This window comes from Ammospiza nelsoni, chromosome 2 (genome assembly GCF_027579445.1).
Source record: "Ammospiza nelsoni isolate bAmmNel1 chromosome 2, bAmmNel1.pri, whole genome shotgun sequence".
Lineage (NCBI taxonomy): Eukaryota > Metazoa > Chordata > Aves > Passeriformes > Passerellidae > Ammospiza > Ammospiza nelsoni.
The window spans coordinates 3,949,684-3,966,210 of NC_080634.1; the positions used below are offsets into that span (position 1 = coordinate 3,949,684).

Consider the following 16,527-nt stretch of genomic DNA (forward strand, 5'->3'; position numbering starts at 1 on the left):
CCACAGTATGAGTGGCTTCGGTACCTTTAACATTATTTTTGCACAATTTGGCTTTTTTGAGGTTTTAGTGTGATGTGATTGAAACTACAGGATCTGAAGGGTAGCTCTAAGTGTTGCTGCTGACAGAAATTGCTTTACCTGCTATGTTGAAAGGAGCGTTGAAATTGACAATGGTGGAAAGTAACAGTGAAAGAAAACAAACTGCGTTTAGTCGTGGAGTACTATCGAGTATACAGTTCATGTATTTTCAGTTTTGTTCTGCAGTCTGTTTTCAGTGCTCTTTGTATCGACCTCAGTAACAGTAAAATCAGAGAATAAGATCTCTAGAAAGCAGGAAAAAACTGTAGTATGGCCACAAAGCCCCTGTGCCATCAGGATGAGTTATGGCAAGGACATTCCAAGTTGGTATGATTCCTTTACCTCTCCCATGCTAAATGTGATGAATAATTCCAGTTGGTAATTGTAGAGCCTACAATCATATCAAGGCTGGTTTTTGCCCTTTCTTATGTCTTGGAAGACATCAGACTCTCACAGTGGCACAACCCAGATTTCCTTTGATGTCCCAGGCATCAGTGAATGCTAATGTCTGCTGCATTATCACAAGGCCTAACACCACACATGCATAAAATTAAAAAAAAATATATATTCTTGCTGTTGTAGGATAGCTAAGGTAGCATAAAAGCATCGAAGGCAAAGAGTTTTATCAATTAATGCAACTCAGTTTAGGTTTCTAAACCAGTATTTGGTATTCTGGCATTAGATTAGTAGTAGTGTTTAAATAGTGTTTTAAAAGTGTTTTAATGGTGTTTTTAAAGGATGGGGAAGACAGTTTCCAAAAGTCTGTCAGGGATGAAATGGTTTCTTGATGTTGATGTAACTTTTCCTAACAAGTCCAGGTGTTGTGGTGTTGGCTGCAGAGAGTACTGGTGAATTTCCTAACTTCTGAGGAACTTCTTTTTCTGCATGTTGCTTCCAAACATTAGTGAAATGAGTACCCTTTTACCCTTGGTACTGCCATATCACCATAGAAATCAAATAATTATAACTCAAAAAACCCCAAGTGAACTGAAAATGGACTGAATTAATACAGGTGCTTTCATACACACCCCCACACCTTGTTAATAAAATGCTAGCAAAAAGAGTCTGCTTTTAATGATAACTTTCTCTAAATCCAGGAATTGAAGGAAAGGAAATTGCTGCAATAAAAAAGTTGCCTATTGTGTAAACACTTAAATGTGGAAGGTTAAAATGCCAGTTACTAGTACTTGGAATCCCAGTGGCAAAGATTTTTTTAAGATCTTGTGAGGAAACATAACTTCTTTAAATTTTCCTGAAGTGATATTTTCAGCATGCATGTCTTGAAAACATCTTTGCAAGAATTGCTGTTGGATTTTCACTAATAATTATTAGGATGATATATCAACTTTGCAATCTGGTATATTTCATCATCTATTTTGTGTGTAGAAACATACCAGCATTAATAGTAAATTGCAAAGGAGTGTCTTGTTTTGTCTCTTGATGGTTTGGGTGGAAAGGGAATAGGTTTATTAATCTGACTTGGTAAACAGACAGCCCTTCCACTTCATTCTTAAAGGTTTGTGTCCTGTTATTAAAGAGGGATTTTCAGAAAAATAATATACTCTGGTCTTATAAATTGTTATTATAACCATGTTGGGATTAATCTTTTTTGGTCTTGTCAAACAGAAAGAGAGAAATTTTTTTTTTTTATATAGCTGTAAGGCTCTTAGGTTGTCATTCTTCACCCAGTAAATCAATGTGTGGTGTCTTAGAGAATTTGTAGCAAGGCAGGCACAAACCATACTATTGGCAGGGAAGTAAGCTTGCTCATTTATCTTCATGGAATGGTCAGTTCAAAAACATATTATGACCATGCCAAGGGCTAATTTTTACTGCTCAGAAAAACCCTACAGGGTTTGGAATTGCCTAGGAGGAGTAACCACTGCAGTGTGTGGCAGAACTGCTTGGAACAGAGGGCTCGGTTAATGGTGGAGGTTGAGTGCTTGCACGTTCATGCAGATTTTCAGTGGTTGTCCCTCCCGTGCAGAATGAACAGGCTGCTGTGCAAGGTTTCAGCGTGCTGTGGTGTAGCTTTGTTCTTTGCTTGCCACAACGCCATGGATTGGGCAATTGCTGTCAGACCCAAAATTACAGATAATGGCATCTTACCTGTGCAGCTCCTTGTGCAAAACTTGTGGGAGCTTTAAAGGTAAAGGTCACGCCAGGTAATGGCTCAACAGTTTCCTGGGCTAAGCGTGCACTCATACATGTTTCTACTTATAGAAAAATCAGAAACAATGTTTGTTTCTATGTATATGTCAACCAGAAAGAGTTCCTGTACCCTGGCTCCTTTCAGGTTGTATCTGCTATTATGTATCACCAGACAATTAATTCCTGAAGCCAACTGTAGAACTTGCAGAGTTTATAATGAGTCATGTCTTTCAGTGAGGTGTAAAAAAGCTGCTGCTTTTTCAGTTTCCAGGTATCATTACTTGTCAGGTTATGCAAGTGTGGCCTTTTTATTCATACCTCTAAAAGGCACCTGCATGCATTTTTTTACTCTTAGAAAAAAGAAGTTGAAGTAAGAAATACTGTCAAATGTCAGTTCTGAAATTCATACAGCCTTTATTTTCACAATGATTACACTTGATGTAAATTGGGCGGCTCAAAGTAGATAATAAAGCTTTTTGATTCTGCTAGTAAAATATCAGGTAGATTACTAATGGCCTTGAGGTATTCATCAGTTCAAAGAAGTTGGCTCATTTTCATTCACATATTTATTTTTACAGAAGTGCAATCTAGACACTCTTTCTGAATACAGAATTCAGATATTTTTTCTGTAGCAATAAGGAGACCAAGGACTAAGTGTGGAGAGATTGAAATTCTCTCTGAATGAAGTTGATGTTTTACTGCTAGGAGATATCTCTTACTTTGAGGACTTAAAGTACTGTGGAAAGGCTGTGCTGCTGTTTGTTTTGTGCTAGTCCTGGGGAATTCTGATGTTCACTTGTCCACTGCATGTTTTAATAAGCATTTACATCATTACAGAAACAAGAGAAAGTTAAATAAACAAAATGAGAAAGTTAAATAAACATTGCAGTAAATGTGTGTCATTTTTATCTACATGCTTTTCAGCATGTAGATAAAATCATGAGCAAAATCATATTTTAGTTTCAAGCTTTTAAGAAACTTTTAACATTTTTAGCCATGTGTAAAATCCCACATCCATATGGACTTGTGTGCTCATGAGGGCCTGGGAACCTCTGCAGTTGTAGATATGCATGAAATTACTTGTTATCCAAGAGCCTCCATTTGTATGCCATGAAATGAACAGATTTGCAATTAATGGTTCAGGATATATTCCTGGTGTTGTACTTGGCAGTACTGAGGGCTGTCTGGATATTTTGTTAATTTTTTTTGTTTTTGACAAATGAGGATGATTGGTATGAAAATACTAAATATTAAGAAATGCATAGCTTAAGCAGATGCAGTTTAAAACCAAATCAGTGCAGTAGTTTTCATGTAATTTGCAGGAGTGGAAACACCACAGAGGAAATAAAGTATTTCCTGAAGTTTACCAATTTAACTCTGGTCAGACATCATTTTCTCTGAGAGGTCAAAAAGTTTACCGAGGAAAAAGCATATAAGAAATTGAGTTTTTATTCTTAAAATCTCCTCTGTCTTTCCAGATAGATACTTTTAGATCTTAACTCTGATTGAGGGTTTGTTTAGGGTATCTGATGTTAAAATTTTCACTTGAGAATTTTAGAAAAGTCAGAAAGTTCAGCAAGTTGTTTGTCAGTAAGTTACAGAGGAAGTCAATATCCATTTTGTTGACTTTTTTTTTTCCCATGAGAAGTCTAATGTTTAAAAACCTCATTTAACTGATTAGGGATATTGAGAAAATTATGCATGTGTACAATATGAGAAGGATTTGATTTTTCTTAGATCCCAATATAGCATATCTGGGTTAGGATCTATTCCTATTCCAGCTGTGTGTGTTAGGTGGAATGTTTCATTTGGATCCTTGGATTTCCCCAACATGACAATGACACAAAGATGAGGCTGGCCTCGTGTTTGATATGCCCCTTAACATGCTGAACTCTGTGACTGAGAGAATGAAAAAATGGATGAATTATTTGTCCATAATCTATCCTGATCTCCAGAAGCCATGTTATAATGCAGGAGAGGTCAACAAAAAACTATCTGTTGTGAACAATTTTCCTTCAGAAGCTGGTTTTTAACTTGTAAATGATATGTCAGTCTTTATGAAAAGGTGTTAGAACTGAGAATTACTGCTGAAAAGATGTCTCTCACATGATAAAAACACAATTTTTTTGCAGTATTTCTTCCTGAACCATACAAAAATGATTAAACAGTGAAATTAACTTGTTTGCTTCTCATAATCCTCTCAGTCTTCCTAAGACTTATTCCATCTATCCTTGTTTTAGTTCCAAGGATGCTTTCATTATCAATATTTGAACATCTTTTGTGTAGCTCTGCTATTGATCATTCCCACATCTAAGAAGCAGTCAGTTCCAAATAATCATTAAGGAGAAGTCACTTCAGTTAATCCAGCAGCCATTTGTGACCTCAGTACTAATTTTAATGTACAGAGCAAAGCTTAGAGACCAATCTTGTCTTTAAATAAACTGCATGTTCTATATTTGAAGCTGGCTAATCCATTGTATTAAAAAACCCAAAAAGCCAAACCAAAACAAAACACAAAATTGTCTCAACAAAACCCAAACCAAAACGTCCTAAAGATTTTTGTAGTCAGCTGATTTGTCTCACTCATACAGCATAATACTTCTTGAAGTCAGCATTTCTCTCACTTACTGATACTTGTGTTTGGACTAAATTCTGTCATCCTGTTAAAGAAAAAAAAAGGTGCTGAATAACTTGATAATTAATAATTAGAGATTTGCTAATTTTAACAAATGAAAGTATTTTGATGAGGCTGTAGATAATTTTATAGATAATAAAAAAACCTCTGCCTAAACAATGCATGGATATTTCTCCCCCTCTGGTTTATGATATTGTACATACAGTTTACTGCTCTTTAAAGAATTGTTTTACAGTAGGTCATAGTACTCCTCCACCTTCAAACCAGCAGCTACTATTACTTTCTTTTATGGATCTGTTCCCTTTCTACATAAAGCATCAACGTTTTTAAAGACAGTTAGGGGTATTTTGATCTTTAAAATAAGACTAGATTTTAAAAAATGCTGCAATATTATTGACATTTCTTTTGACAGTCTAGTAGGGTCAGGTCCTTCAAATTCAAAAGCACTTATTCATGAGGAGATTATCTTGAAAATAAAATTTCCTTTCTCTAGAACAGTCAGAGACTTTAAAATGTATTTTGTCTCTAAATAGAAATTCCTGGTTTGTGTTTAGGTGGATTTCTGAGAAGCTGACAGATTTTTTTTTCCCTCCTGAGAGATGGTTTTGTTTGCTGTCAGTTGACTGAGTCGCAGACACTCTTTGAAGGTGTCTGGTGCTTGCTGACAGGTTGTCCAAGAGGAGCAGCATCCCGTTAATGAGGGGGGGTGGCACAGCACGAGCAGTACTTGGGTGAGAAGCAGTGACATAAACACGGCAGTCCAGAGGGAACATTTTAATCTGTGGGTGTGTTAACTGCACTGATAGCACAGCTTTCCTTGATGCCAACAAGTTTTTGACTTTGCACAGGGTTTAGATTGAAGCAGTGCTGTGACACTTGGGTGCAGGAGGAAAGGTAGGCAGCAGCACCGTGTGTAACAACCCCCTGAGGAGGTGCACACACACGCAATGAGAACACAGTTAAAAGGTGAATTTGCTGGGAGCTCCACTGCCTCAATCCACTTAATGGCTTCTGCACCTAGAACAAAAGGGGAAAAGTCACATACAGCAAACAGTATCATTGATGCATGTAATGAGTGATTTGTTTTGGCTGGGGACCCTTGGTTAAGAGTGCACTTGCTGCTGTAATTTGTGTTCTCTGACTGCTGGTTGCTTCTTGCTTAAAATAAAGGAATAAAAGAACAAATTAGAAAGCATTCCATAAGATAATGCACTAGCATTTTAATCTGAGTAAAAGTGACATTCTTTCTGAATGTCCCCAGGCTAATTTTTTCAGTGGGTTTCGCTTGCTGTTCTGAAATAAAATTTTATAGGAAAAAAATTTTGCTAAAATTTAGAATTCTTCAAATATATTTAGGACATATTAAAATCAAAGGGGACCTAGTAATTTTCTTCTGTAGTGCTTCCAGTATTTGTGGCTGGAAATTGATTGCATGGAAAGCATTTGGACAAAGGATTCAAATTTCAAATTGTGGTTTGAATTCAGCACTTTCTGCTGAACAAAGTGGGACCATACAAAATTGCACAGTCTTTTACTCTCAGTTGTGTGTGGCTGCTGAAGACTTTTGAAAAGGAAAGCAAGAGAAATGTAAAACCTTTTTCTCTGGTAGATTGCTTTTGTTTGTATTGCAGAAGTTGCTGAACACTTCCACACCACAATGATACAGTAGAAACACCCACTTAGAGGTTTATTTTAGATTTAATAATTTAGTTTAGCTGACTTAATTTTTTAGAGGACCATTTAATTTAGGTAAACATGGATACTGCTAGCATTTAGGAATGGAGAAATGTTATGAGAGCTGTGGCACACAAGAGCTTCTCAGCCAAAGTCTCTCTCAGCCTCCATCAGATACGATGGGAACCCAAACTCTGTTGCTGTTGAGACAGCTGTAGAAATGCTTACCCTGTGATTTTGGTCTGTAGAAAAAAGTCATTAGGTTACGGATTTCCAGACACAGAATTTCAGAAAGAGTTAAGCAAATTCTCTTAGTATCAAGACACGTTTCATGGTAAGGGTAAGAATTTGCCTTTTTAAAATGGTGGTGTTGTCAAAGAAAGAGGAGTGACTGGGTGCAGTACACAGGGGAAAAATGGTCTACTGGAGATAGGTATCAAATAAAAGCTGAATCTGAAGAAATCTGGGATTACAAAAGGCAACCCGGAAATCAGATGTTATTCCCTGTCATTTCCGTGGTTGCTCTTGATGTAAATAAATATAGTGGTATTACATACTCCACTTTTCTACTGATTATCTAAAGGGCATCTCATCTAGCATAGAAAGATGAATGCTGGTGGTTGGAAGGCATCCAGCATTTTTTGCCACTGTTGTTTAATCCAAGGCTTTGTGCAAACTTTAGGCTGCATGCAGAGCTCTTTTTCCAGTGTTGGATCTCTTCAAAACTACTATTCTTTTGCGAAAGCCTTCATGTCTGTATAGCAATGATCTGAGTAGAAGAGTTGAAGGCCGAAGCTTTTAGTTCAGGGGACCAGTCTATGACACCCAGTGCAAATCCCAAAGAATTAGTTTTTGTTGTGCTCAGATGTAGGTGGCAGAGGTAGATACAGCACCTTGCCTTTCAGTGTAGTCTTCAGTGAAACTTGTTATTTTTCTTGGTGTCTGTAACTAATTTGTTCTGTGCTAGGAACACTGTCTTCCTGTTTTAAAAATCTGTGATATTCCAAAATTCAGTTTCTCAAAATGCTGACTGCAGATGAAGTAGGTTTGTAGCACACAAATGAAAGACCTGAAACCTTCTTGCTATTTTGTGTACCTGGTCTCTTAAAGCCTTCCTGAGGGAACCTCCCAGCAGGAGCCTTGGCCAGCTGGCCCTGGGAGCTGTTTGACTCCCTCTGTCATGGGAACCAGCTCTCTTTATGGAGACTGAGCCACAGGGACTACTTCAGCTCTGCCTTGTCTCGACTTTTGGGTGTGGGAGTTGATAATCCCATTAGTGCAAAAATGTAGGTAATACAAACTTTCCTCCTAGCAATTCTGTATTTTGAAAGGTTCATTTTTTTCTCTGCCACTTCACATATCATTCACATAGGGTGCTTTATTTAGACTGACAGTGCAATCCTCTACTAAATCACCTGAATTACTTAAGGGAAGAGAGCTGCCATCTTCCAGGGTGTCAGCACTAGATGAGAATGAAAAACTTCACCTTACATGTAGTTTACATTAAGCAGCAAAGGAATTTTGAAACTTGCATGCTCCATGTTTAAACTCCATGTTTAGAAGGCAAAAAACTCTGTTGGAAGTTAATTAACAAGAGACAAAACCATAGAGGAGGCCAGTGGAGGTCCCACTTGCAGGGAGTTTGCTGCTCTGTTACTTTCTCCTGGCATCCCTTCAGCATCACTGAGTAAAAGTTCCAGTAATGCTCATCCTGTTCACTTTACCGCTAATAATTTTCCTTACAAATTTTATAATGAGTACTTTGGATTGTAAGTAATGCCCTGAGGCCTTATCATTAGTAGGTTTCCATTGCTTTAAAGCAAATTAGGAAATTATTTTCAATAGCTCTTATCTGACAGATGCATTTTATACTTGAGAGATGTGCCTGAAGAAATAAAAGCTGATGGAAATTTGTGTCGTAGATGAATATTTTGAAAACAAAAAAGATGATCAGTAATAGATTAGGCTTGATTAGATGTTGACATTTAGAACTGCACATAGATTATGTTAAATGTAGTGCCAACAGACAGTGATCACCTTGATTTGCATTTGTCTCTCCATTTGTGGTTCAGGTGGATCATGGGACACACATTGTAAAGGTTAATGGATAAATTACCATATAGCTCATCTGATTGTTCAGGTTTCAGCTTAGAGGGCTGGATGGTTTATAATCTAGTTTATGTGAAATAGAAATTGTTTAATTCTTTTTCTATGAAATTCTGAATTGCTTAAGTGTTTAGATGAGTGCATCCCCACAGCTTCCGAGCTTTGATAAAATCACTAAGTCATGGTGTGGTTGCATTGACAGAAATCTTGGCCTGGTCTTTGTTTTCTCTCCCAAGCTGTGAGTATTATTTCCATGTTATTTGAGTAAATGTGAAATGTGACCTTTTGATAAAAATGTAATTTTTAAAACCCTGTGAAGATATTTGGTCTAAGTATCTTCTTCACTTGTACACGTAACTCAAAACAGGAGTTTTCAATGTGCTCCATTAGCAGATAATCTATATTAGTGTTCCCTACAGCTTTCCTTACCACCCCTCAGTGTGGTTAGTAATTACATGTGTCAGTGTTGGAGGAATCAAATGACTTCATTTTTGTAAGGGATTCACCCTTTAAATCGGTTCCAGTAATTCACCTGAAATTTCAGAAGTAGGAATAAATGAATGAATTAATTAATGAAATAATCCCCTATTAGCCATTTTCCCTGCACAAAGATAATTTACTGTATGTCCATTTGCAAACAAGGATGGCTGAAGTGAATCATCTGGAACTGCACTCAGCTGCGTAAATAAAATCAAGGGTACCACTGTAGTTCAAAGATGCAGTGTTTGGTTTATATAAAATAATACCCTTCAGTTAAGCATTGCTTAGTTAAGGGTCTTCTTTTTTATGGTGTCTGTAGGAAAGGAGAAAGTTAATGAGTTGATGTTCAGTCTGTGGAAAGAGGAATTGAAGAGCTGCTCAGTCTTTTGCAGTCATTTATTTTGCCTTTAACTGTGATTTTGTGTTCTTGAGTCTCTCTCTGGCCCAAGTGATTCTTTTTGTGATATCTGGTGTTCTTATCTCCAGATGGGATGTGATTGCACTGAATTCAGTGAATGCATGATCCAAATTACCTGATTATTTGAGCTGCCAGGTAGTAGCACACGTTGACTTCACAGTTATTCAGTGTGGACAAAAAAAATTACTTGGAATATTTGGGTTTTGGGGCATTTATTGCCTGGGACATATGTTAGAAGTTTTTTGATCTGGTTTAAACTAAGAGCAAACTCTGAAAAGAAATGAAGAAATAAGTCTTGCCATGACATGCTTTATGAATAAAGGTAAATTATTTTTGGTGAGCTTCACAAAGGTAGTGTTCTTGGAGCAGAACATTTATGCAGTTGTGAGGCACATCAGTATGATTTTCATTACACTAAAGTAATGAATTTTTATGACTAAAGCTAAAATAGCAGTGAGCCATCCTTTATTCAGATGGTGAGATGGAACAGTACATTTCTGATAAGGGAGAGGAGGGAAAGAAAATAGAAAGAAGGAAGAGAAGATAAAAGATAATCTAATTTTCCTGACTTTCTTATGTGAATATTGTAATTTACAAAATGTTGAGTCTAGTCTGGTAAAAAAAAATTATATAACAATATGTAATCTATAGCTGTAAGCATAGAGATTTGTAGACTCCAAACAGGTTCAAGTGCTTTTAATAATGTACATAATTTAAAAAATATTAAAAAATTAAATTAATTCCAGTGTTGGGTAGGAAAGAAATGTTATCAACTTGAGTCCGTTGATTCTATTTTTATTGCTGAAAACTGCTACAGTTCATAAAATGCAGTTTTACAGGCTATTAGTCCATAATGTGGATTATGCCCTTTGGACACTTATGTTGAAGATAAATGCAGTAGTTTGGAGAGATCTGTATTGAAATTCTGTGAAAAGGGTTCCGTTATTTTTAAAGTTCTTTTTACTGTGAGCCAAAAGTAAATGGGTTGGAGGGAGAGGTGACCCTTGGCTTCCAATAGGAAATGAAATTAGCAGTGGAAGGGTCAGTTTGTCATTCAGGAGGTGGCTTCATTTCCAATATAGGTGAGGAAAATAGGTCACTGAAACATTACTGGCATTGAAAGCCTTTTTTAATTGTTCTTGAGAGAAAGAATTGCATTTGCATTATAGTTATATCTGCCAAGATTATTTACACTGCATTGAGGGGCTCTGTAACACAGGATTGGGAAAGAGCTTTGTTACCACAATCAAATGCCTCCAGTGATGCTGTATAAAATTATTAATTTTCATCTTCAGTCTAGTTAATCTATGTTCCCTCATTGTTCCTGTCCTGAACTTCAGTGATGTGAAATTCAAATGCATTTGTGGGCTGCATTTATTAGTGAGTGGTGCTTATTTGTTTATGCCTGTGCTGGCTTTGTCTCAAAATTCAAGAACACCTTTCCATTCTCATTTTTTATCCTGCTCACTGTTGTAGGAGAGGTCACATCTCTTCTTTTGGGTTTTGGTGAGTGGTTTTCCTCTTTCACTCAAGAGATTTCTGATCTCTGTGACTGTTACAGTTGCCTGTGCTTATTCTTCATCCTGTTTAATTCACTATTTCTTGAAAAAATGAGGTGGCTAGAACCACATACAGCTTTGGTGGTGGGATTTCTCTGGTACTTTGTGCAATAGCAGTATTTTTATAATTCTGAATTGGACAGTTTCTGGGATTTTTGTCTCTTTCATTCTTGTGTTGTTGGATCGATCCTTCGTTGGCTTGTCAGCAATTATATGCAGATGTCTTATTTTCTCTGGCTGCTTCTAGATTCCCATTTCATGGAAGGAATTCTGATTGGCTCCCTTTGGATTGTCTGATAATTTATATTTAATGTCCTTCCTTCTTTCCATATTGTCCCAGAAAATTATTACTCCTTCTCTTCCCATAGCCTCCCCCCCCCATAGCATTTCAGCCTTTAGTTGAGTTGCCAGTGCCTCCCAACTGTTCCATGGAAAAAAAACCCCATTAGACCAAGTCTTTCCTGGACAAGGAAATTACCTAAATAACAAATAATATCAGTCTCATGACTTATTTTTGAGTAATTGCACCACAAATTTCACAGGTAAACCTATTTGTCTCAAAACCATGTCTTTTATAAACTTGCTCACATTTTTAACTCTGTATTTAAAGCAACTAAAAACTTTTCACCAACTTGCTTTAGTTTCCTAACCCAGACTTATTTCTGACATTTATGCAATGAAATGTATATGATAAACTAAAATATTCGCTACCAATATGGTGTTGTCACACAAGCAGTAACTTCATTACTTCTTAAAAGAAAACATAAATAATTTTTATGGATTCAAAACACTTTTTGGTTCGTATAATTCTGAATTAATGCTGAAAGAAGTACTGCTGAAAGTACATTGAATGAAATTATCCTCAAATTCAGCTGTAATTTTACCTTAATGCTTTATAATTCAGATGTCAGCTTTTTCTTCCATAATTTGATTCTGCTTGGCTATTAGGATTGCTCAGTGCATACTCTGTTTTATTGCTCTTAGATGAAATAAATTAAGCTGTGTAGCAATATAAAAGATAATATTCATTGTTATAAATTTGGTATTTACACAAATGAAGCATCTTAAATTCCCCCTTCATCTGTTTTAAATTAAGTATGAGATTTAAATCACTTGATCTGATTGAGAGCGAGCGCTGGAAATGAAGGGACTGTGGGCAATCAAAAAAGCACTCTGAGGTTCTGATCAAGGCATTCATTATTGGTGGTGGGAAACAGCACTAAACAATAATTGATTGCATTATGGAGAGTGTAGAGAAACCTGCCATGACAAAATATTCTATTCATAGGCTGAGAATGATTTTGAACAGGTGGAAAGTGAGAGCAATAAGTATTTGCTATTGCTCAGGTATGGTGGTTGTAAAAAAAGGAGCCTTTGGATCAGTCTGGATTCATGAACTTTGTGTGATAAATTTATATTCACTTTTAAATGTTATCCCCCTTTATAGTTGCTCTTTTAACTAGAGATGTAATCATATACCTAATTTTAACCATAAAACATTTCCTTTTAACTCTTATTTTCTCCATCTGACTCCTTATAAACCTCAGTAATTCTTTTTGTAGGCAAAAAAAATCAACCCCATACATGAGGTAAGAAAATGCTTGGCCTGAAACTATTCATAGATCCAAGAGTCTCAATTAAATCTATGCTAACTCTCTCAAGGATGTTGTTCACTCCAGAATAGCTCTATCATTATTGAAAATGAAACCTTGCTTCCTGCAGACAGCCTTCTGCCATGCAGTCTGAAATGAGAAGTGAAGACAGCTTCAGTTGTCTTACTTTTAGTGTGTCTGGTAAATTGCTGCATTTTGAAAGACAATGATTTATATTTTTACACAGATCAGTTACTTACAGCGATTCAGAATTTTATACTAACCAGTTGCTGATGATATATTTTGGATTCTAGCTGCAGCTGTGGTGACAGGTTGTTTGAATGGAAGCAAATCTGTGCAAAACCTGTTAGCTGCATCCATTCTCCAACTCCTGCCTCATTTCTGATGTGCAAAGGATAATCATGTTTCTTTTTGACAGTCAGTGTTCATTGTCTTCCTGTACAACCCCTAAATATGTTAGCGCTTCTCAGTACCCCTCCTGACTGTGTAGCATTCTCCAGTCCCTGCTTTCCTTCAACTCCAGTTCTGCCTTCTGTTGTGAAGTTTTTTTGGCTTTTCAGCATAACATCTCTCTTCCTCTCTGGTTTAAATTGAAAGAGGGTAGATTTGGATTGGATATGAAGAAGAGATTCCTTGCTGTGAGGGTGGTGAAAGACTGGCACAGAGTGTCCATGGGAGCTGTGGCTGCCCCATCCATGGAAGCGTCCATGGCCAGGTTGGATGGGGTTTGCAGCAATCTGGGATAGTGGAAGGTGTCCCTGTCAATGCAGCTGGACTAGATAACCTGTAGAGAGCCCCTCTCACCCTCTGAATTCTGTAATTCTGTGATATGCTGGATAGCCTTCCCAGACAAACTGAGCATTTTCATCATCTTGTAGTCCTCAGATAGGAGAAAAGAATATTTTTTAAAAAAATTAATGCCTGGGTTTTTTCTCCTTAATAGAGTAACTCATCTCCACAGTCATGGGGCTGTTTCTGACTTTCACACGTTTTCTGTGCTCAGATATTTCAGGCAGAATGGCACAAGAGGGGAAAAAAGAAGTTTTGAAGAAAAATGTCGTAGAGCACTTTTTAATTCCAACATTTTCTTTGCGGTAATCATTGAAATATAAAGGTTCCTGTTTCCTTCGCTGGCAGTGTGCATGTGTTACTGTATAGTCTATATTTGGCATTGCCTGCAGAGTCCCTGGGCAGGGCTCCAGCCATCCTCAGTGACATTGCTCTTGCATCACTGCCTTGTGTAACAGGCACTTAAGTCTCAAGTAGCCCTTTGAAGCGGTGCTTTGAGCTAAGTCCCAGGGAGCTGCTGCCTTTCCAGCACTTGACTACTGATGCAATGCTGTACCTGTCTAAATTACCTCTTGCACTGCAGAAAATCTGAAAAAGAACCCTTAAAAAAATGGAAAAGCAGTCTTTTTACTTTCACTTCTTGACATGAAATCAGAAAAAATAGTTTATTTTATCCAGTTAGATTATTTCACGTACAAAAGGAAAAAGGAGGGTAACTATATACTGTGAAATAGGATCCCAGTTACTCAACAGTTTACTACATGAATGATGGCATTCTCAGATCTATTTAATGCTCTTCAGTTATCTTTGAAATTTAAATCTCTATGAATGTGTATTAAAAGCATATCATTCAAAGCTGAAAGTCTCTGCATAGTAGAGGTGAGTACTCCATGCTGTCCAATATTTTAAAGTAATTTGATCTTTGGTTAGATAGTCAGACTTATTTCCTGTCAAGTGACAAGATACTGTATATTTATTTGTTAATAATGTTAAAAGTATTGCAAACCTGATTAATTGATAAAAACAGTTGAGCCTTCATGTTGATGCTCCACTGTATGGAAAGAGACCAAGAATTTTTAAAGCCACTGATTATTGGTATGTACTTTACAGCCTGACCTAGCACCTGTAAAATGTTCATGCTGTGAAAACTTGGTGCTTGACACAATAAATTATAAATGAAGAGCTAGTGGAAGAAGGCACAGGCTGTCGAAGTGAAACAGAGAATTACAAAGCTCAAAAACATTAAACTGACTGGCCATGTAGATATTTAATCAAAGGAGATAAGAAATGTTTTAACATCATGAACATGAAACTAGGAGATATGTCTGGGAATATTTGTCATGAAAGTAACAAAACTGCTTTCTAAGAGTTGCATTTATTTTGGTATATTTTTGAGGTTCTGCATTAAAATAAAAGAAAACGTAATATAGCCAAATGTTAACCTCATTTTCTGAGTTGCCTTTATGTTCTATCCTGGAAGGTTTTTTCTGTATAATTTCTGCTAAAGGCCTTCTCTGTACGTCATGGTCACTTTCCAACTACATAAGGCCAAGTGTATTAAATATTTCCCTTCCTAGGCAGATAACCTATCAAACAGGTGAGATACCACTTCAGGTAGCAAAGGAGAAAAACTGACCCATTTGCTTGAGAGCATTTTGCACACTTGAAAGTCGTGGCTGCTTCTGCTTTGATATGCCCACAGCTTGTGGCTCTACTGATGACTTTCCTTATCTACTGACAGCTAAAGTCATTACCTCTACCCAGCAGGAAAAAAACCACAAATGTATCCTTAATAGTCCTCTTCTATCCTTTGTATGTCACTTGCTTTCTTGGGTGTCATTGTTGGTAAATTGCAAGTACAAGGCAGCCACTTAGTCAGTCCCTCAGGTGGGATGAGGAGGAGCACCAAAAAAAAGTAAAAATCTTGTTGGTTGAGTTAAGAACGGTTTAATAATCGAAACCAAGTAACATGTAATATAACAATAATAATAATAATAGTAATAATGGTGATGAAGAAGAACAACAGCAGTTGGAAGTAAAAAGAGAGATAAAACCTAAGGAAAGCGAGTGATGCACAAGGCACTTGCTCATCTCTGACTGTCCAATTCCCAGCCCATTCCCAAGCACTGATGAGCCCCCCACAGCCAACACCCTTCAGGTAACACGCTGAGCATGGTGTTCTGGGGTGTGGAATATCCCTTTGGCCAGTTTGGATCACTTGTCCTGGCTGTGCTCCCTCCCAGCTTTTTGTGCACTGGCACAGCATGAGACGCTGAAAAATCCTGAACTTGGGGTGAGCATTACCCAGCAACAACCCAAACATTGCTGTCTTACCTTTATTATTCTCATACTAAATCCAAAACAAAGCCCAGCACCAGGTGTTAAGAAGAAAAGAAACTCTATCCCAGCCCAAACCAAGACACTGGGGCAGTAGGGAGATCAGGGAGCATGTCTTATTGTTTTAGTAGGAAATACTAACTTCATCCTGTTTGTGTGGCAATGCCATAGGTCTAGAGTGGATAATAATAAATGTCCTGTCGCTTCTGTAAGTCCATTTGTATGTCTTGTGGATGAATTCTGAGTGGTACTTGAGAGTACAGCTCTGCAACAGATGGGCACTGAAAGCAGCTGTGCTTTCTCACCCTCTGCACCACTTCTAAGAGACAAGTTGAACTTTGCTGTTGGCTGGGAAAATCAGGCAAGTCAGGATCTGCCAATTCTGGGCTGGATGTTTGCTTTGCTTTCTGCATTGTAGTTTTCTGCCTGCAAAATAAGGATGACCCCATTTCATTTTTTAGGATGCAAAAATATGAACTGGATGTAGGTAAACTCGGATTTAGTTGCTGGAGTTAAAAAGTTAGGCTGAACTTCAGAAATAATAGAAGATGGTGAGAAAATAGTAAATAGTCTTTGGTGGGTGAGTTGGTGGGTCTGTGCAGTGCAGAAGAAATCTCCTTCCTCTTTCGTGTCTGGAACTTCCCTGACTGTTGTTTCCATGTCTAGGTGAGGGTTTCTGACTCCCAG

At 37.3% G+C, this 16,527-nt stretch overlaps 1 protein-coding gene across 2 annotated transcripts in view; it reads left to right on the forward strand.

Moving 5' to 3' along the window:
- EPHA6 (EPH receptor A6) overlaps nucleotides 1–16,527 on the forward strand; it is a 597,075-nt gene that overhangs the window by 234,624 nt on the left and 345,924 nt on the right. The gene's annotated exons all lie outside the window — the stretch shown is intronic.